Source organism: Pan troglodytes, chromosome 5 (genome assembly GCF_028858775.2).
Source record: "Pan troglodytes isolate AG18354 chromosome 5, NHGRI_mPanTro3-v2.0_pri, whole genome shotgun sequence".
Classification (NCBI taxonomy): domain Eukaryota; kingdom Metazoa; phylum Chordata; class Mammalia; order Primates; family Hominidae; genus Pan; species Pan troglodytes.
The window spans coordinates 36,708,538-36,729,362 of NC_072403.2; the positions used below are offsets into that span (position 1 = coordinate 36,708,538).

The 20,825-nt window shown below is 46.8% G+C and overlaps 1 long non-coding RNA gene across 4 annotated transcripts; it reads right to left on the reverse strand.

The window, feature by feature from the left end:
- Nucleotides 1-10,082: 10,082 nt before the first annotated feature.
- On the reverse strand, nucleotides 10,083-19,780 carry LOC134810286 (uncharacterized). 4 transcript variants are annotated; one of them, XR_010157955.1, is made up of 5 exons: nucleotides 19,290-19,780; nucleotides 18,353-18,465; nucleotides 15,646-15,684; nucleotides 11,640-11,727; nucleotides 10,083-11,339 (listed from the first exon to the last, which is right to left on the reverse strand). It is a non-coding gene; the product is annotated as an uncharacterized LOC134810286 (long non-coding RNA). The 4 variants fall into 4 exon arrangements; XR_010157957.1 differs by lacking the exon at nucleotides 15,646-15,684 and having other exon boundaries at nucleotides 19,290-19,746; XR_010157956.1 differs by lacking the exons at nucleotides 10,083-11,339; nucleotides 11,640-11,727 and adding an exon at nucleotides 14,791-14,944 and having other exon boundaries at nucleotides 19,290-19,735.
- Between the last annotated feature and the right edge of the window lie 1,045 nt (nucleotides 19,781-20,825).

The window sequence follows — 20,825 nt, forward strand, 5'->3', positions numbered from 1 at the left end:
GGGAGCCCTTTCCCCATCTTGGGGCTGTGGATCTCAGCTTTCCAGAATATTTGTGTGCATGTGAGTGAGCACATCTGACTTAATTTTTATATTCAGTATAGAATCATGACTCAGCTTCCCCTGTCAATGTAGTCAACTTAAGCCACTGCCATGGTTCAGGTTCCATCATGCTTCAAATATAGTTTATGACTGTAGTTACGTAGTGTGGCAGCAACACAGGGCAACTTGGGGCTGGGGAGAAGTGAGCGTGTCTTTCCCTCCCCAAATGCAGTCATTTAGCATCTTCCTCTTCCAGAGTCCTGTATCCCAGAGATGGGGATCAAGATTCAGACTTAAGGACACCCTACCCGGACCTTGGCAAGGAGATTTTTACAGTGGGAGTCTGGTCCAGCCTCTCTCTGGCCCCAGGCCTCTACTGTCCACCTTTTACAAACGCCACATGGTAAGGAGTCAATTGAGCTACCTTCCAAGGAGCTGGATTGGTCCCCTGGCTCTGCCTGACCTTCCTCAGCCCCTCCGCAACCCCCACCTGCTCGCTTCTCCTTCACCTCCTCTCCTGTTCACCTGTACCTTCTTTCCTTAGATGTGGCCACACTCTGTTCCCCCAGGCAGCGTCTTCACTGAGTAGTCTTTGAACCATTAACCACCTGCAGCCCTATCCATGTTCTCTAGGGCACCTGCAAGAGGAGGAAGGGGAATTTGCTGATAGCCACAGCTGTGCATCCTACTGGAGGTGCCTTCCGGAGGGCAGCATAGTTAATCTAGACACCCAGCATTCTCAGTCCACTTCCATGGCCTTCTCTTCCCATTGCCTGGGTCTCAAAAGGCCCAGGACAATCTCATGAGGTGGACCGAGCAGTATTTGGGGAGGGAGGATAGAAAAGAGACTGGGATATCTTTAATTAATAGATACTATTAAAACCTCCTCCCCAGCAGCAGTAGTAGGGATTGTTAGCAGCAGCAAATCTGTAGGGGTCTGCAGCAACCTCAATTCTTGCCTCTTTGGTCACTTACTGGGATCTTATTGGGAAACTGCTGATCATCAGTTTCAGATGTTTCTATTGGGAGACTGCCTGTCTCTGGTGCCAGCTGTGACCAATTACTTTAGAGAGCCCGTTAACAACTGCCTGACCCTCACCTGATGTTTGCCTGACATTCCTGTGGGTGTGTGTCTGGGGCGCCCTCTCCTGCCCTGCTCATCCCTGACTAGCTACTTACTCTAACAGGATGAGAAGACATACAAAATAGAGGCTACTTTAAAAAAAAATTCTCAGAGTGTAGTGTGTAAACTTTCACCTCCACTATAAAGACCTCCTTGCTAGGGGTAGGAAGCCTTTAGTCTGAACCTTGAGCTCCGTCGCTGGGATACAGGACTCTGAAGAGGAAGACGCTAATGATGACATTGAGTTGACTCCACAGCATCTCACAATTCTTTCTTTTTCTAAGTCATCTGCATTTAGTATCCACTGACCAAGCAGGCAGGAAATGTAATTGAAGTTTTATTAGGGACTCCCCTATCTCTTCTCCTATGGGGTCCAGTGACTATCCCAGGGGTCTGACCCAGCCTAGAACATTCAGAGTCTGGGCCTCTGACCTTCAGACACAGCTGATATGAATGGGAGTCTTTGTGGTTAGTAAGGCCAAGGTTCTTAGCTAGTTTCCTTTGGAATCCCTGACCTCCCTCCATCCCCACTGTTGTGTGTGTGGGGTTCTATGTGGGAGCAAGGCTTCTCCTCGCTACTCCAAGGACCCCCAAACCACATCCCTTCCACAGCATCTGGGAGTCTCCCCCCCGCCCACTCCCTTGAGCAGTTTTTGCCTCCTTCACTCCAGTGTGCTTACCTCTCTCCCCTGGCAGAGAACCCAGGTGCTGGGGGGGTCTCCTCTGGATGCCTTGCCAACTTCTTTTTTTTTTTCTTTCCAACTTCTTCTCTTGGTGAGGCTACGCAAAATCTTCTGGGGCCAGGATGTGCAAACGCTTCCTGGAATGGGGTAGAACAGTGACAAAACAGGAAGAACAAAAAACCACATGTTAATATCTCAAGAAAGTATCCAGCCACCCTAATGAAGGGGCTTCCAGGCTCTGAGGGAAGACCACTGAGCTGAGGGGCCTTTGCACTCTATTCCAGGGAAGATAATGGATGCCCGGAAGAAGTGGGACATTTGGAGCCCCAGACAAACCAATGACACAGACTGAGACACTGTGGAGCTGGATGCCTTTCTGTGTGTTTGTTAGAGTATGAGAAGCCCGCTGGGAACAAGTAAGGGCATCCCTAACCATCAGTGTCCATTGCCCAAGAGAGATGGCAGAAGTGGGTTGGTCCAAATCCTTTCCGTTGTAAATGTGGAGGGCTAACATTTTGAAATATTCTCTGGCCAGGTGCGGTGGCTCACGCATGTAATCTCAGGTACTTGGGAGGCTGAGGCAGGAGGATCACTTGAGCCCAGGGGTTCCAGGCTGCAGTGAGCTGCGATTTTGCCACTGTACTCCAACCTGGGTGACAGAGAGAGACCTCATCTCTAGAAAAAAAAAACAAAACTTCTGATTTATTTCATTTGTATCTCTCCCTCCTCCCCTCCCACTCCCCAGCCCTTCTAGCAGTCGGGGTAGGAGGGTGGGCGGTCAGCAGAAAGCAGAGCCAAGCAGCATCTTCTGCCTCATAAATTTCAAACATGAGACCTCATGGGAACTGAAAGGATTTATGACATAGGCCAGGTATTTAGGAGAAATGGACACTAAGAGCAACCATCCCCTCACCTTCCAACAGAAAGGGGTTCCCTTGTGCTGGTGGGGCAGAGGGGCCATAATAACGATGTGCACATTTGTGGGTATTAGAGAAAGGGGTCCCTGGGCTGAGTCCTGGGGAGGTGGCAGAAATGGCAGACAGGTTTGTGGGGTCAGACAGAAAGCTCTGTCTTGCTTCGTCTTTGAGCCAAAGGGGACCTGGAAGCCCTGAGTTGGGGGCACTGTGTGGTGCCCAGTCACGCTCTCTGTGGTGTCCTCAGTGAGTGGCACTCATTGAGGGACAGGAGGAGCAGAGCTGCTCCCAATAGAGAAGCACTGGAGCCCACACTGCCTAAAGTGGGAATGACCCAAATAGCCTTCAGCAGGAGAAAGGGGAGGAAAATTGTGGCATATGCATGCAGTGGAATATTTCTCAGCACTGAAAATGAATGTTCCTATAACTGCATGTGATAACAGGCAAATCTGCAGACATAAAGTCGAGTGAAAGAAGCCAGCTGTGAAAGCACATGATATGATTCCATTTATATAAAGCTCAGGTCCAGGCAAAATGGTAGTAGTGAGGAGAGAGGTTGTCCTTTGGGGAGGGTAGTAACTAAAAGGCACAGGAGGGGGCCCCTGGCATCCTGGGAATGTCCTTTCCTTAATCTAAGCACTGGTTGCATGCAGATGCTGTTTGCGAAAGTTCTTTGAGCTGTACATTTAAAATTAATGCACTTCTCCGTATGTACGTTTTATTTATATAAAAACATTTTTTTTTAAAGATAGAAGTAGCTGGACGCAGTGGCTCACGCCTGTAATCCCAGCACTTTGGGAGGCCAAGGCGGATGGATCACCTGAGGTCGGGAGTTCGAGACCAGCCTGACCAACATGGTGAAACCCCATCTCTACTAAAAATACAAAAATTAGCCGGGTGTGGTGGAACATGCCTGTAATCCCAGCTTCCTGGAGGCTGGGAGGTGGAGGTGAGCCGAGATCGCACTATTGCATTCCAGCCTGGGCTACAAATGAGACTCTGTCTTTCAAAAAAAAAAAAAAGAAAAAAAAAGGACTTTCTGCTCTTTCCTGCTTGACATCTTCCTTGACTCCATCTTCTTTTTGATCACCTTTTTATGGCTTCCTGAATTGATCTCATGGATTTTTTATCTGCATCAAAAATGGAAATGGATTAGATGATGCGATTTTTAGGGTATAAATTTCAATGGTTAATTTTATGTGTCAATTTGATTGTGTTGCACTACAGGGTGCCCAGATTAAATAACATTTCTTGGTGTGTCTCTGAGGGTGTTTCTAGGTGAGATTAGCATTGTGGACTCAGTAGATTGTCTTCGCCAGTGTGGTGGGCATCATCTAATCTGCTGAGAGCCTGAACAGAACGAAAAGAGGAAAGAGAAATTCACTACTTTTTCTTCCCGCCTGCGCGCTGGAACTGGAATATCAGTCTTCTTCTCTCCTTGGACTGAGATTTGTACTATTAGCTCCCCTGGTTCCTCTGGTCCACAAGATTGTGGACATAGACTGGAATTACATCACTGGCTTTCCTGGGTCTCAGTTCACCGATGGCAGACTGTGGGACTTTACAGCCTCCATAATAATGTGAGCCAATTCCTCATTCTATCTATCAATCTATATATCGATAGATTGATCGATCTATTGATCGATCTCTCTAATCTATCTATCTACTTATCTATCTATCATATCATCTACTGATTTCTCTCTCTCTCTCTCTTCTTTTTTTTTTTTTTAGACAAGATCTCACTCTGTTGCCTAGGCTGGAGTGCAGTGGCACAATCCTAGCTCATTGCAGCCTTGACTTCCCAGGCTCAAGCAATCCTCCAGCCTCATCCTCCTGAGTAGCTAGGACTACAGGTGCGCACCACCATGCCCAACTAATTTTTAAACTTTTTTTACAGATGAGGTCTCACTATGTTGCCCAGGCTGGTCTCTAACTCCTGGGCTCAAGCGATCCTCTCACCTCGGCCTCCCAAAGTGCTAGGATTACAGGCATGAGCCACCGTGCCTGGCCCTGATTTCTCCTATTGGGTCTGTTTCCCTGGAGTACCCTAATACAGATGGGTTTGTGTTATTGAGAGCCCTACTTGCTGCCTCCTTCACAAGATGCTAGCTGAACTCTTGAGCATGGGTATCAGCATTGGTAAATCTGGCAGTAAGGCCTGTGGGCTGCTCACATCAGCCAGGCAGACATTTGATTAAGTTTGAGATCTTGATGTCTTCACCAGAGCCACTAAGTTTTATATATGCCATTGTTGAAGCCAACCCCAACTCACCTGGCAATCAGCTGGAGGAAGGGGACTACTTCTATTCATTGCAGATTTAAAAGTTGGCTACATATCCTTTGCTACTTCTCCCATTGGGAGGTGGGGACCCCTTAAATCTGGGTGGCTGTGTGGCTGCTTGAGCGACACAAATTGTTGGAAGTGATGCTAAACCAGCTTCCAGCACAGGATTCAATAGCACCTTCCACCTCCTGTCTCCTGGAGCATTCTCTGGGAGCCTGAATCACCATGTAAAAAGTTCAAAATCAGGCTGGGCACGGTGGCTCACACCTGTAATCCCAGCACTTTGGGAGGCTGAGGCGGGCGGATCATGAGGTCAGGAGTTCAAGACCAGCCTGGCCAACATGGTGAAATGCCGTCTCTACTAAAAATACAAAAATTAGCTGGATGTGGTGGTGTGCACCTGTAATCCCAGCTACTCAGGGGGCTGAGGCAGGAGAATTGCTTGAACCCCGGAGGTGGAGGTTGCAGTGAGCTGAGATTGCACCACTGCACTCCAGCTCTGGGTGACAGAACAAGACTCTGTCTCAGGAAAAAAAAAAAAAAAAAGTTTCAAATTCAGGCTGGGCACAGTGGTGCTCCTCTGTAATCCTAGAACTTTGGGAGGCTGAGGCAGGGGGATTACTTGAGGTCAGAAGTTCAGACCAGCTTGGTCAACATAGTGAGAGTCCATATCTACAAAAAAGAAAAGATTAGCTGGGAATGGTGGCTCACGCCTGTAGTCCCAGCTACTCAAGAGGCTGAGGCAGGAGGATTGCTTGAGACCTTTAAGGTTGTAGTCAGCTATGACCATGCCACTGCACACCAGCCTAGGCAACAGAGCGAGACCCTGTACCCCTCTTCCCCCCAAAAGAAGAAGTTCAAATTCCCTGCCACTGCCTGCTGGAGTGGCCGAGTATGGTACTCTGGCCAACCACTAGCAGAGCCCAGCTGTCCCCACAAAGGTGACAAAAATGTGAAGGAAGCTGTCTTGAACACTCCAGACCAGCCAGCTGCCGAAGATGGCATTGAGTGACTCCAGTTAACATCAAGCAGAGTAGAATTGCTGAACTGACAGACACAATTTTTTATGTAAGGAAGTGGCTGTTGTTGTAAGCCACTAGGTTTGGGATGGCGGTTGCTCAGTGATAGATAACTGAAACAGCTGTATCTGCACCTGGACCAGAGCTTTCATGCCCAGGGTGAGTAGCTTCTTGGTTCTGTAAGGCTCTGTCTCCTTCAACTCACTTTGCCGGGTTGTGGCTACAGCATTAACCAGCTCTTCATTCCATTACAGTTCATCAAAGCTCCCATGCCAGGCTTGTGGCAGGGTAATTTACTGTGGAATTGTTTTGTTTTGTTCTTGTTGCTCTGTGTATACTCCCCTCACCAAGAGAGTTACTGGGCTTTTTGTTCCCAATTCTGAGGCTCTTTCTTGAGTATGGAGAAGGTGGGTGGTGATGGCATTTGGATTATGCGCAAACACCTAGGCTAAGAGAGGCAGAAGTGGACTGTGGGTGTGTCTTGAGCAGAGGTCGAGATTCTCTAGGGTCTGGAAATTTGGTGCTTTCTCCCCACTCGTGGGGAGACTCCCACTTCTGCCCAGAGCATTCCCAGGCTGAAGGATTGCTGGAGAATGCCCAGAGAAGCCATGATTTCTCCCAGCTAGGGGCACAGAGGCCAGGGTCCCCAGGGAGATTCTACTATGGGTGATGTGGACATTGCTGATGTGAGGGGAAGTGCTGGGCCTGACCCAGAGGACATCACTCCAGGACTTGACTGTAGCCTCTGAAAGTAGAGGCAGCTAGAGAAACAATAGTGGCTTCTATGGGCTAAATGTCTCTGTCCCCCCATAATTAATATGTTGAAAACCCAACCCCCAGTGTGATGATATTTGGAGGTGGGGCCTTTTGGAGGTACTTAGGTTTAGCTGAGATCATGAGGGTGGAGCCCCCATGTGTGATTAGTGCCCTTATAAGACGAGTTAGAGACCAGAGCTCTCTCTCGGCCATTGGTAGTGAGAAGGCTGCAGTCTGAGAACCAGGAAGAGAGCCCTCAGCAGACATCAAATCTGCTGGTACCTGGATCTTGGACTTCCTAGTCTTCAGAACTGTGAGAAATACATATTCATTCAGCTGGGTGTGGTGGCTCACACCTGTAATCCTAGTACAGGTTTGGGAGACCAAGGTGGGCAGATTACTTGAGCCCAGGAGTTTGAGACCAGCCTGGGCAACATGGGGAAAACCCCATCTCTACAAAAATGCAAAAACTTAGGCTGGCATGGTGGTTCATGCCTGTAATCCCAGCACTTTGGGAGGCCAAGAAGGGCAGATCACCTGAGGTCAGGAGTTCAAAACCAGCCTGGCCAACATGGTGAAACCCCATCTCTACTAAAAATACAAAGAATTAGCTGGGCATGGTGGCGGGCACCTGTAGTCCCAGCTATTCAGGAGGCTGAGGCAGGACAATTGCTTGAACCTGGGAGGCGGAGGTTGCAGTGAGCCGAGATTGTGCCACTGCACTCCAGCCTGGGTGACAGAGCGAGACTGTGTCTAAAAAAAAAAAAAAAAAATTAGCCAGATGTGGTGGTATGCACCTATAGTCCCAGCTGCGCGGGAGGCTGAGGTAGGAGGATCACCTGAGCCTGGAAGGTTGAGGATGTAGTGAGGTGACATTGCAACACTGCCCTCCAGCCTGAGTGATACAGTGAGACCCTGTCTCAAAAACAAACAAAGAAAAACATATTTGTCATTTAAGTCACCTAGTCTCTGGTATTCTGTCACAGCAGCTAGAGCGAACTAAGTTGGCTATCCTGAGTACTAAGGACCTGGCCTTGCTCCCAGCTTTTCTGGTACTGCCTAAGCCCCTGGTATTTTGTAATGTGTTGGAGGGAGGAGACAGCCCCACTAATGACTAGGGTTGAATTTCCTCCAAGTCTTCTGGGTAGGACACAGAGCAGATTACATTTGATTGAGTAAAAGTAAGGAATGTGACATTTCATGCACATTTTATAGCCCCAAATGACAAAAATAACATGCTTCTCAAGCCACCTGGTACATTTTATAGCTTTCTGTTTTTTTTTGCATTGTAGGCTCCTGTGTCCATCAATTTATCAGCATTTTTCTTGGCAAGGATTCCCTGAAATGTCTCCAAGTTTGGAAATTTTGTTTTTATGAAAAGTGGGGCATGGGACCAGAGGACGGACTTGGTCAGAAAAACAAAATACGATTATTTTTGATCCATGTCCTTATTTCTTGGTTACTAAATAGCTGCCCTCTGTATTTCTTTGATTTTAATAAATCGTCCAGATATGGATTTTTAAAATTCTATGTATGTTTTTTGAGACAGGGTTTTGCTCTGTCACCCACGCTGAAGTGCAGTGGCTCACTGAAGCCTTCAACTCTTGGGCTCAAGCAATCCTCCCACCTTAGCCTCATGAGTAGCTGGGACTACAGCCGTGTGGCACCATGCCGGGCTAATTTTTAAAATTTTTTTAGTAGAGACAAAGTCTTGCTATGTTGCCAGGCTGGTCTTGAACTCCTGAGCTCCAGCCATCCTCCCACCTTGGCCTCCTAAAGTGCTGGGATTACAAGTGTGATCCACCACACCCAGGCCTAGTTTTTAAAATGATATTTCATTTATGTAGTTCAAATAAAAATGACATCAATAAGTACATGAGAAATATCACTCCTACCCCACCCTTACCCTCTCTTTTTCCCCTCACATTGCTCGTCAGTAACAATTTTTACCAGAATAGTGCCTTATTTATTCTCCCAACGTTTCTTTATGCAAACATAATTAAAATACTTTTATTTCCTCTTTTATTACACAAAAAAAGCATGTTATATACATCTTGCTCCTTCCTTTTAAAATCGTAACTAAATATACTGGGTATCCCTCCCTATCACCACGTAAAGCTGTTCCTCCTGCCTTTTTCATTTTGACAGCTCTATAGTATTCCATTGGTGGATCGACCAGAGTTGTGTGTTCGCCAGTCTCCTATTGCTGGGTTGTTGGGCTGTTTCTGATCCGTTGTTATTATAAATAATGCCACAATGAATAACTTTATACCTAAGCAAGTTTACCTTTGTGTAGGTGAATCTATAAGATAGATTCCCAGAAGAGGGATCTCTGGGTCAAAGGGTTTGTGCGTGTATAGTTCTGGTAGATATTGCAGGTCTGCTCCACAGAACTGTGCCATCTGCACTGCTGCCAGCAATGCATGGGACAGTCTGTTTCCTCTCAGCCTCCTTCACACACTGTGATATCATATTCTGGACTCTTGCCAACCAAGGAAAGATTTATGTATAAGTTCAACATGGATGCACTTAGGCTAATTCTCCTTCCTGCATTTCCTTCAGAACATCCTCAGTCTCCTCACTCATTTCAGATACCTTAATTAGCTCCCATTTTTCATGACACAGGTTAGCCATGTTTATATTTCCTTTGTGATCATCACAGTTATGAAAGATTTCTTCTTGGGTTGATAGGTTAAGTAACCATGGTCCAGTATTGGTTATTGCAATCAAACCAACAGCTACAGGTGGCTTGGATTGTTTTAGATGGAATTGGTCTCAAATTTAAAAGGTCACTTTATCATTCTTTGTATCATTGTTATTCATGTCTGTATCTTTTACAAATATATTTATTTAATATTTAATAAGACAAATAAAATGTTAAAAATTATTTTGTCCTGGGAAAGCCCAAGCCTTCCTGAACAGAAGTTGAAATATTCAAAGGACAAGAAAAGGCCTCTGGTACGGTCCTGTCTTGGACAGTTTCCCCGGCCACCCAGCAGGCTGCCTATTGTGCTGTTTGAGATGCAAATAATCTCTTCTTATGCTGGGGAACCTTCTAGGCATGGCAGGGGCAGTGGAGAGGCTACTTCCTCTCTCTCTCTCTTTTTTTTTTTTTGAGACGGAATTCTCACTCTGTTGCTAGGCGGGAGAGCGGTGGCACGATCTTGGCACACTGCAACCTCTGCCTCCAGGGTTCAAGTGATTCTCCTGCCTCCGCCTCCCGAGTAGCTTGGACTACAGGCGCATGGCATCATGCCCAGCTAATTTTTGTATTTTCAGTAGAGACGGGGTTTCACCATGTTGGCCAGGATGGTCTCAATCTCTTGATCTCGTGATCTGCCTGCCTGAGCATCCCAAAGTGCTGGGATTACAGGCGTGAGCCACCGCACCCGGCCACTTCCTCTCTTTCTTTGCCCACTTCTCTAGCTAGTCCCAAGACTTGTTCAACTCTTTCTTATGGATGGTTTTGCAGAATACATACATGGAAACCGTCCACAAATTCTAGCCCACCAATTAATGCTGTCAGACTGGGACCTTCATGAAAAGCCTGCTTGAAACCAAAAATTGAAAATAAGTGGCTTAAACAAGGTAGATATTTATTTCTCTGCTTTGTCCACGAGGTCTGAGATGAAACGTCCAGGGCAGGTGTGGAGGCTCCCTGGCATGATGGACCCAGGCTCCTGTCTTCTGTTCCTGTCATCTTAGTGTGCTTCCTTCTACCCTTAGGGTGGCCTCATGGTCTGAGATGGCTTCAGGACTCTCCACTTCAGGCCTTTTGGAGTCCATGATTTCTTTTCTTTTTTTTTTTTTTCGAGATGGAGTTTCTGTCTTGTTGCCCAAGCTGGAGCACAGTGATATGATCTTGGCTCACTGCAACCTCTGCCTCCCAGGTTCAAGTGATTCTCCTGCCTCAGCCGCCCGAGTAGCTGGGATTACAGGCACCTGCCACTGTGCCTGGCTAATTTCTGTATTTTTAGTAGAGACAGGGTTTTACCATGTTGGCCAGGCTGGTCTCGAACTCCTAACCTCAGGTGATCCACCTGCCTTGGCCTCCCAAAGTGCTGGGATTACAGGAGCGAGCCACCGCGCCCATCCATGATGTTCTCATGGTCAACATCCTGAGGTCTCCCAAAGGCAAGGGCTTCTTTGCTTGCCCACTGGTTTGGGTACAGATATATTTGTGGACTCTGGAGTCCAGGTGTCAGGGTACAGCTTCCTGAGGTGCCCCAGGCAGCTGGTCTCCTCTGAGGCCTTGATGATAGCCCTTGACATGCCTGGGGCTGTGGAGCTGGGGATGGTCTCCACCCCACAGGGATCCACCTACCTCAGCTGGTATCCAGTACAGGGCCTCTGTCTTCTTGGCTGCCCTCAAGGCACTGGGCTCCTTTAGACACTCCCCACCACACCCTTAATCCTCTCAGGGAACTCCAGTCTCCAGCAAACAAAGGCCTGAAAAGTGTCTACAAGGAAATTCTGAGTTCAGGTTTCTGAGGTGAAGGAGCACAAAGTCCTTTCTCTTGGCTTGGAAGTGCAGGGTGGTGCGAAGAGTGGGAGGGAGGCAGGGTTAGGTGAGGAAAAAACAGAAAACACAAATTAATTTGACAATGATATGTTAACTTAAAAATCACAACTTTAGGCTGGGCAGACAGTGGCTCTTGCCTGTGATCCCTGCGCTTTGGTAGGTGGAGGTGGGAGGACTGCTTGAGGGTAAGAGTTCGAGACCAGCCTGGGCAACATAGTGAGACCCTTTCTTTACCAATAAATAAATAAATAAATAAATAAAAATTAGCTAGGTGTGCTGGCACACGCCTGTAGTCCTACCTACTCAGGAGGCTGAAGTGGATCCCAGTAGTTTGAGGCTGCAGGGAGCTATTTACTCCAGCCAGGGCGACAGAGTGAGACCCTGTCTCTTAAAAAAAAAAAAAAGAAAAGAAAGAAAAGAAAAATCATAAATTTGGAAAGGAGAGCTTTATTTCTTTTAAAGAGTTACTGCTGACTGGGCATTGTGGCTCACATCTGCAGTCCCAGCACTTTGGGAGGCTGAGGTGGGTGGATCGCTTGAACCCAGGAGTTCGAGACCAGCCTGGCAATACTGATGCAGAACTTTGCTCCTCAGTTCAGCTAAAACTGGGTTCTTGTCACATGACCAGGAAAAGTTAAGCAGGCAGACACTTTGAAGGGTGAGAGGAATGGAATTTTTTGGGTGAAAAAGGAAAAGAAGAAAAGAAAAACCTCTCAGCAAAGAGCAAGGGGGGTTCCTGCCAACAGGTCCCCACTCCACAGATTGATTCCAGGCCACACACAGTAGCTGAAGAGGCCAGGCTCCTCCCCGACCACTGCACACTCGGCACGAACTTCCCGTGGCTCCACCCCATTTTCCCAGTGTGCAGGCAGGTGATTCTCCAGGGACCCTCCCCTTTATCTGTCTCCTGCATCTATCATTATCTATTTTATTTTATACATTTAAAACACTATTCTGCCGGGTGTGGTGACCTGCACCTGTAGTCCCAGCTACTCAGGAAGCTGAGGCAGCAGGATCTCTTGAACTCAGGAGGTGGAGGCTGCAGTGAGCTATGATCATGACAATGCACTCCATCCTGGGCAACACAGCAAAACCTTGTTTCAAAACAAACAAACAAAAAACAAAACCCCACCATTATTCTCAGAAGTACAGCAGCTTTCACAAATTGCCAAAGGGGTCTGTTTTAGGTTAGTTTCCTTCAGAAGCAGATCTGGAGACAAAGATTTGAAGCAAGGAGGTTATTAGAGAGGAAATCCCTGGCATAATTGATAAAGTAGACAGGAAAGGGCAGAAGCCAGCATGGGGTGCATCGATGAGCAATGAACTTAATGAACTCCTTGGCTCAATCCCACTGGGACCTTCAAGAGACTACTGTATAGAGCATGCCTCGGAGTCGTCCTACCCTTGAGGAAGCTGGGGCATTTCTTCACCAAATCCCATTTCACTTGAGGGCTGCCCCCAGGGCACTGACATTTCTAGCCTGCCCTACCCATGGGTAGTGCTCCTGTGACTAGGGTAAGTCCTCAACAGTGTCAGGGGCTTAAAGGCGGAGCCATCTGAATGGCAACCTTAGAGGACAAGTGGGTAGGGCACAAAGTTTGGCTACAAGGCCTGCAGCACTAAAAGGTTAGGAACGCCTCAGAGCTGCCCCTTTTAGGATGGACCCACTCAGCTCCCCGGTTCCCACTCCCTGACATCTGCTTTCTGTCCGCTGCTCAGTGTCTCCAGTGGATTCACAAAACAACTGCCTTTCTCCCTTTCCACCTCAGTTCATTATCAAGAACAACCCTGGGGTTTCCCACCTTAATCAGGCTGCTCCGGCCTCTGCCCACAGCCCTTCTGACACCTGGTTTATGTGTGACCCTGCCACCCTTAACCCCCAGCAGCAGGGGATGTCAGCTTTCTTTCAGGGAAGAACACAGACTCCTTTTGAGAGACTATAGTGAGATAATTTTGTAAACTGAAAATAAAATCCTAAGCCCCCCAGTTGACTTAATGGACCCCCTCTTGGCCAAGGGGACCCCAGAGAAACCTTAAAAACTGAGTTCCCAGCCAGGAGAGGATGGGAGGTCAGACACGCCTCATCATACCTCATCCCTTTTGTGGTTTAGACAACCACTGACCAGCATTAATAAACCAGAGATCATAAGACTGACAGAACAAAGTATTTGAGCCAATGAAAGACCAAGCTATAAACAAGACTTAAGGCCATGGCAGGTCAGGGTTAAGTCACACACCCCTGCACTTAAAGAAAAAGTGTTCTGCCACAAGGTTTTAATTTTTCTCTAGCAGCCAAACAAACATTGGCCTTGAGATAAGCAAGATTAAAACAGCTTGCAGATCGTCCATCAGCCAAAACTACAGCTTGGATTGAACACGAGACTGATTTCAGTAACCTTCTCCTGATAAGAAAACTACTGACCATGGACTGGTTCTGGCTGGTTTACAGATGCTGCATACTTGAGTTCGCTTGTGTCCTGAAAAGACCTTTTGATGTATAAGACCTAATTGTAATACATTTATTTTTTTTAATTAATTAATTTTTTTTTGAGACGGAGTCTCACTATCGCTCAGGCTGGAGTGCAGTGGTGCGATCTCGACTCACTGCAAGCTCTGCCTCCCAGGTTCATGCCATTCTCTTGCCTCAGCCTCCCGAGTAGCTGGGACTACAGGCACCCGCTACCATGCCCGGCTAATTTTTTTTGTATTTTTAGTAGAGACGGGGTTTCACCCTGTTAGCCAGGATGGCCTCGATCTCCTGACCTCATGATCCATCTGCCTCAGCCTCCCAAAGTGCTGGGATTACAGGTGTAAGCCACCGCGCCTGGCCAGCTGTAATACATTTAAATGCTAAGTCTCCACCCTAAGGTGCACATGGGTCGTATGCAATATACTAGTTTATTCAGTATATGTGCTTCAGGACCACTTTCATGAATATTCATAGCTCCTTCTGTAACCTGTTGAATATGTATACTTGGCCAACCCAGTCAGAGTAAATTCCTTTCTTATTCCTCCCCGTCCCTCAAAGTTCCTTCTCTAGGCTCTGCCAGAGGCTATGCTTCCCACTAGTCCAAATGGTACATTGTAGGCTGCAACTCTTTATTTTTATTTTATTTTTAAATTTATTTTTGAGACACGGTCTCACTCTGTCACCCAGGCTGGAGTGCAGTGGTGCAATCACAGCTCACTGCAGCCTCAACCTCCCGGGCTCAGGTGATTCTCCAACCTCAGCCTTTCAAGTAGCTGGGACCACATCCATGCACCACCAGGCCCAGTTAACTTTCATAATTTTCGTGGAGACAGGGTTTCACCATATTGATAGATGCAGGAGGTAGATAAGGGAAAGGGTCCCCAGAGAATCTCTGACCTGCCTATGCACTTGGGAGAAGGGGGTGGAGCCACGGGAAGTTCGTGCCATGTGCAGTTGGGGAGGAGCCTGGCCTCTTCAGTTCTTGTGTGTAGCCTGGAATCAGTCTGGGGGTGGGGGTGCTGTTGGCAGGAACTCTTCTTGCTTTGCTGAGAGTTTTTCTTTTCTTCTTTTCCTTTTTCACCCAATAAATTCTGTTCCCCTCACCCTTCAATGCGTCTGCGTTCCTAGCTTTTCCTGCTTGTGTGACAAGAACCTGGTTTTAGGGTTTAAGGAACAAAGTTCTGCATCAATAAGATTCAAAAGAAATCATTCTATTGAAATACGATTCTAGGCACAGGCTAGTTGGGGGTCTCTGAGGCCCAGATCCCACAGCTGTGCTGAGATGCCTGCCCACAAGCTCAAGGAGCATGTCTAGGAGTCCACGGAGGCAAGCAGAGGCAGGAAGAGGAGACCAGATTTCAGCTGCCGGTGGTGAGCCTCAGGAAACTCTTTATCAAAGCCTAGAAAAGCCAAAGGTGGGCCCGAGAGGGAAGAAAGAGACAAAGAGATGGGAAGAAGATGGAAGTAGGACACTTAGAGTGGGAAGGAAAAAGAGCAAGAGAAAGTGAGAGGGAGCAGCAGAGCCCTGGGAAGGGAGCTTGAAGGGGTGGGGCACGTTTGGAAGCCTCTGTGATTATTTGGGGAAGGCTGATTTTCTAGTGCCTTGGGCTGGGCCCATGCAGGTTACTTCCTACCCAGCTACCTTCCTGGCTCTTCTGCCCAGGGAGCTCCTTCTGCCAGTCCCCAGCCTACTGCCCTTCTTCCTTATATGCTTGGAGTGTGTGGAATGCTGCTCACCACTCTGGGGCAGTTGGAGACTGAGATAACTCCCTCCCTGGAATGTAGGGAATTTGGTGTGCTGGAAAGAGAGAAAGAGAGAGGGAGACAGAATGTACCTTGCAGCAGCACAGCTGGGTTCTGGATGGGCTCCATCTCTGAAAGAGAGGGGCAAAAAGGTTGGGGAAGGGGTAGCTGCCGGTCTTAGTGAAGGGTCCCCGAGGCACTAGCGTGTCCTCACATTTGTGCTGCCTGCTTCCCAGAAGACTCAGCACATGGGGAAAGTGGTGCCAAGGGCACACCCACCAGCCACACTGTGGAGCTTGGACACCTGGGGCAGGATATTCAGTAGTCGGCCTGGGGACCTCCAAAGATGCTTTCCCATTCCTTAGCCTGTCAGCCTTGGTAGGGACATCACTTTCCTCCTTATCCTTCAATGAGGAGATTCAAGACAACATCCCTGAGCTGGAGGAAACCCAGCCTCACCTCCTCCTTCCACCCCTCATCTCCTAAGCTCCCCATCAGTGGTGTCTGGGGTGTGGAACGTGGGGAGGCAAGGAAGACAGCTCACCTGGCCCAGGCTTCAATGCTCAGCCTCTCTTATTCCTTCTAGCAAGAGCTTCTTGCAAATACCTCAATTTTTTTTTATCTTCTGCAGCTGATGCTCAAACTGTCAACTTGTTACTTGAGACCAAGAATGTTGTTTATAAGAATTTGTTGACTTTTTAAAAAAATAAAAATGATGTTTGCCCACTTAAAGTTTTAAATTCTGTTTTTCAGAGGTTTTTTTTTTTTTTTTTTTTTGAGACAGAGTCACCATCTGTTGATATGGCTCTGATGAGTGGAGGAACACCAGGGTTCTTGTCTCACATCGAATTAGATAAGATGACACGAACACACGTGGAGTGGTTTTAAGGAGCGGAGAGTTTAATAGGCAAGAAAGAAGGGAGAAGAAAGAAAGAAGAAACTCCCTTGTACAGAGACAGAGGGAGGGGGGCTCCAAAGCCGAGAGATGGAACCCCGCACTTAGGTAATACCAGCCAGCTATATTCGATGGGTGGAGGAGGCAGTATCTGATCTGCATAGGACTCAGGGGATTGGTTTGACCAGGCATGTCATTCATGTAGCCGGCGAAAAAGCTGGCCCTCCCACCCTAGCCTTTTAATATGCAAATTTAGGGCTGTGTCATGTTCCACACACGTGGGGATATGTGGGGGCGGCCATGCTGCCAGGCACATGTAGGGGCAAGGGCAAGAGGACAAAGGTGGGAATAGCCATGTTGGGTGGACCCAGTTTCTAACAGCTAGCATTTGCATATCAAAGGTTGCTGGCCCAAGTCTAAGAGCCAGGGCTTTCATGCTAGACAAGAGCTGTGAAAAATTTTCCATGGACCTTTTTCCTCTCTATCTGCCTAAAATAATTTCTTAATAACTCCTACCTCACTGTAGCCTAGGTTGGAGTGCAGTGTGGCAACATCTCGGCTCACTGCAACCTCCGCCTCTCGGGTTCAAGCAATTCTCTTGCCATAGCCACCCACATAGCTGGGACTACAGGCGCCCACCACCAAGCCCGGCTAGTTTTTTGTATTTTAGTAGAGAGGGGTCTCACCATGTTGGCCAGGCTGGTCTTGAGCTCCTGAGCTCAAGCGATCCACCTGCCTTGGCCTCCCAAAGTGCTGGAATTACAAGCATGAACCACTGTACCTGGCCTTTCATAGGAGATTAATGGCTGATTTTACCCACCAACCTGGTGATCATGAACCAGCCATCTATAACCTTGTTGATCTAGCTCAACCCATTATATAAAACTGTGCTTGGATTGTATGGAATGCTACACACTTACAATTAAAGATATTTAGAGCTGGGCATGGTGGGTCACACATGTAATCATAGCACTTTGGGAGGCCAAGGAGGGAGGATTGTTTGAACCTGGGATTTCCAGACCAGCCTAGGCAACATAGTGAGAACCCATTTCTTTTTTTGTCTTTTCTTTTTGAGATGGAGTTTTGCTCTTGTTGCCCAGGCTGGAGTGCAATGGCGCGGTCTCAGCTCATTGCAACCTCTGCCTCCTGGGTTCAAGTGATTCTCCTGCCTCAGCCTCTTGAGTAGCTGGGATTACAGGCACGTGCCACCATGCCCGGCTAAGTTTTTGTATTTTTAGTGGAGATGGGGTTTTACCATGTTGGCCAGGCTGGTCTCGAACTCCTGACCTCAGGTGATTCGCCCCCCTCAGCCTCCTAAAGTGCTGGGATTACAGGCATGAGCCACCACGCCAGGTGGGGGTGGGTGGGGAAGCCCATTTCTATTAAAAAAAAAAAAAAAAAAAAAGGCCAGGTGTGGTGGCTCATGCCTGTAATCCCAGCACTTTGGGAGGTCAAGGCAGGCGGATCACCTGAGATCAGGGGTTCGAGACAAGCCTGCCCAACATGGTGAAACCCCGTCTCCACTAAAAATACAAAAAATTAGCCGGGCATGGTAGCATGTGCCTGTAATCCCAGATACTCGGGAGGCTGAGGCAGGAGAATCACTTGAACCCAGGAGGCGGAGGTTGCAGTGAGCTGAGATCCTGCCACTGCACTCTAGCCTGGGTGACAGAGGGAGACTCCATCTCCAAAGGAAAAAAAAAAAAGAGAAAGTAAAATTTGTACTTCAATTCAGAGATTATAAACAATGTATATTTGACTTTGTGGCAGTGATCACTATTGTACAATAGTTACTTAAACCCAGGAGGCAGAGGCTGCAGTGAGCCAAGATAGCTCCACTGCACTCCAGCCTGGGTGACAGAGCGAGACTCTGTCTCAAAAAAAAAAAAAAAAAAGTTACTCACTCATTTGTTTTGCAGAATCTATTTATTGCTGTGTTCACAGAAAAGGAAGCATCACGACGGCAAAGCTCTTTGATGAAAAGCCAGGCGTACTCACACACACAACTGAGAAAGTTCTGGAAGTAGGAGAAAACGTCTTTAAGGCATATAGGCTAAACTTATATAAATATTGTTAGTGTTTGCCAAAACAGGGATAATCTAGTGAAATCAGAGATACAAAGCCAGAACAGAGAATTGGTAAGTAAAAAATTGTTAAGAATGTATATTGGCTGGGCGCGATGGCTCATGCCTGTAATACTAGCACTTTGGGGAGGCTGAGGGGGGCAGATTGCTTGAGCTCAGGAGTTTGAGACCAGCCTGGGCAACCCTTTCACTACTGAAAATAGAAAAAAAAACAAAAACAAAAACAAAAAAAACTGGGCGTGCTGGTGCGCACGTGTGGTCCCAATTACCCTGGAGGCTAATGTGGAAGGATCGCTTGAGCCCAGAGCGTGGGGGTGGGGGTTGGGAGGCGAGGTTGCAGTGAGCCTGGATTGCACAACTGCACTTCAGCCTGGGTAACAGAGCGAGACCTTGTCTCAAAAAAAAAAAAAAAAAAAGTATCAAAAGGCCTAGGAATTTGTTCTCCAGGTAAATCTGCCCTCCCTCATCTCTAACCTTTATGAAATCACCCAAATGGAGACATCACAGCAAGGCCCCGACAAGGAAATGACAGGAATGTAGGTGGATAAGGGACTGGAATAGTGCAGCACAACACTAACTACAGGTTTCAGCCCCAATGAGATTGCCCTCACTTCCGCCGCCAGCCACAAGTGTGGAGGTCCCCAGGCTACTCGCTCCTCTGACCAACTGGCTACTAATCTGGGGGGTACCCACAACCCCCTCGGGTTTGATAATTTGCTAGAACAACTCACCAAACTCAGGAGAATGTTATACTTACGATTACAGGCTTGTTACAATGGATACAAATCAGGAGGACCAGACTAATGAAGACACACGTAGGGCGGGGTCTGGGCGGATCTCCCATGCAGAGCTTCTGTGTCTTCTCTCTGTGAATCAGGCTGTGTCACCCTCCTGGCACATGGATGTGTTCACCAACCAGGAAGCTCCACCAAATTTTGGCGTCCAGAGTTTTCATTACATAGGCACAATTGGTTGACTCATTTGCCACCGAATTGAACGCAATCTCTAGTCCTCCCACCCTCCGTCGAGGTTGGGCTGGCTCTAAGGCCCAATCCTTTTATTATGTGATCTTTCTGATGACCAACCTCCCATCGTGAGTTCTCTCTTAGCATAAGCCCAGATGTGATCCAAGGGGCTCATGAATAACAAAGATACTCATATTACTCAGGAGATTCCAAGGATTTAGTTTCCCTCCTAGGAACCAGGGACAAAGGGCAGTCAAATTCTTTATTGTTATCACAGAGACACAGTAATATAATATCATACAGCAGAAGAGAGGTGAGGAATGTTGCCATGCCTTGAGAAGCCTATCACAAGAGCTTTAAGGAACTCACACTTAAATATTAATAGGTACATTATGAAAGAAATCAGCCAAGTACAGTCTTTTCTTATTATGGAATCTTGTTATTGCAGGAATTGAAAAATTGATGTAATAAAGCCTAGAATGCAATAAAGGAATCGGCATTCAAGTAGATGAGAGAGGTTGGGGAATATGTCAAGATGCAAAAGTGAGAGAGCTGTCACAGTTTACTTACTCTGCAATCTCTGAGGATGGAACAGGATCAAAGACGAAGCCGGGAAGCACAGAGTAGTTTTCTTCCTCCCTAATCTCATCCCTTGTTTTCATTTGGCACTTTAAAAAATTTCCACATTTATATTCATATGGAATTGATTTTGAGTATAGAGAGATAATTCTAATTATTATTGTTTTTCAAATGTTAGCCAGTTGAACCATTTATCATAATCAAGGTGATCATATGGCTTATTTTCTTTGGCCTACAGAGATGATAAATTTGAATATATTTTAAAATATAAAACTATCTTTAAAATTTGAATATATTTGAATATGATACATTTGAATATATTTTAAAACATAGAGCTATCTTTGTACTCCTGGTTAGTCATGGTGCATTTTTTTTTTAATACTTCATATTAAATTTTTACCTTCTGGATTGAGACACTAGAGTTCTTAAAGGTTCTTTCAGAAATTCTTCCTATATTCAGTATGCTACCAGAAAACCTCTTACAACTAACCTTACAGAAGATACTGTTTTCTTTGTACTTTGTCCAATATCAAAGGAAACCTCCAAGTTCCAAGGAGGTCAGGCTACTAATACCCACAAATGAATTCTGATGAGATCATTACACAATAAACAATAACTGTTGCTTATTACATGCTTACTTTGTACTAGGCAGGGCTAAGATAAGTATTATTTAAGTTTTAAGATCATTCTTAATTTCTTGTCAAAAGTATACTGGTTTGCAAAGTAATGAATAAAATAAATCTTTAACA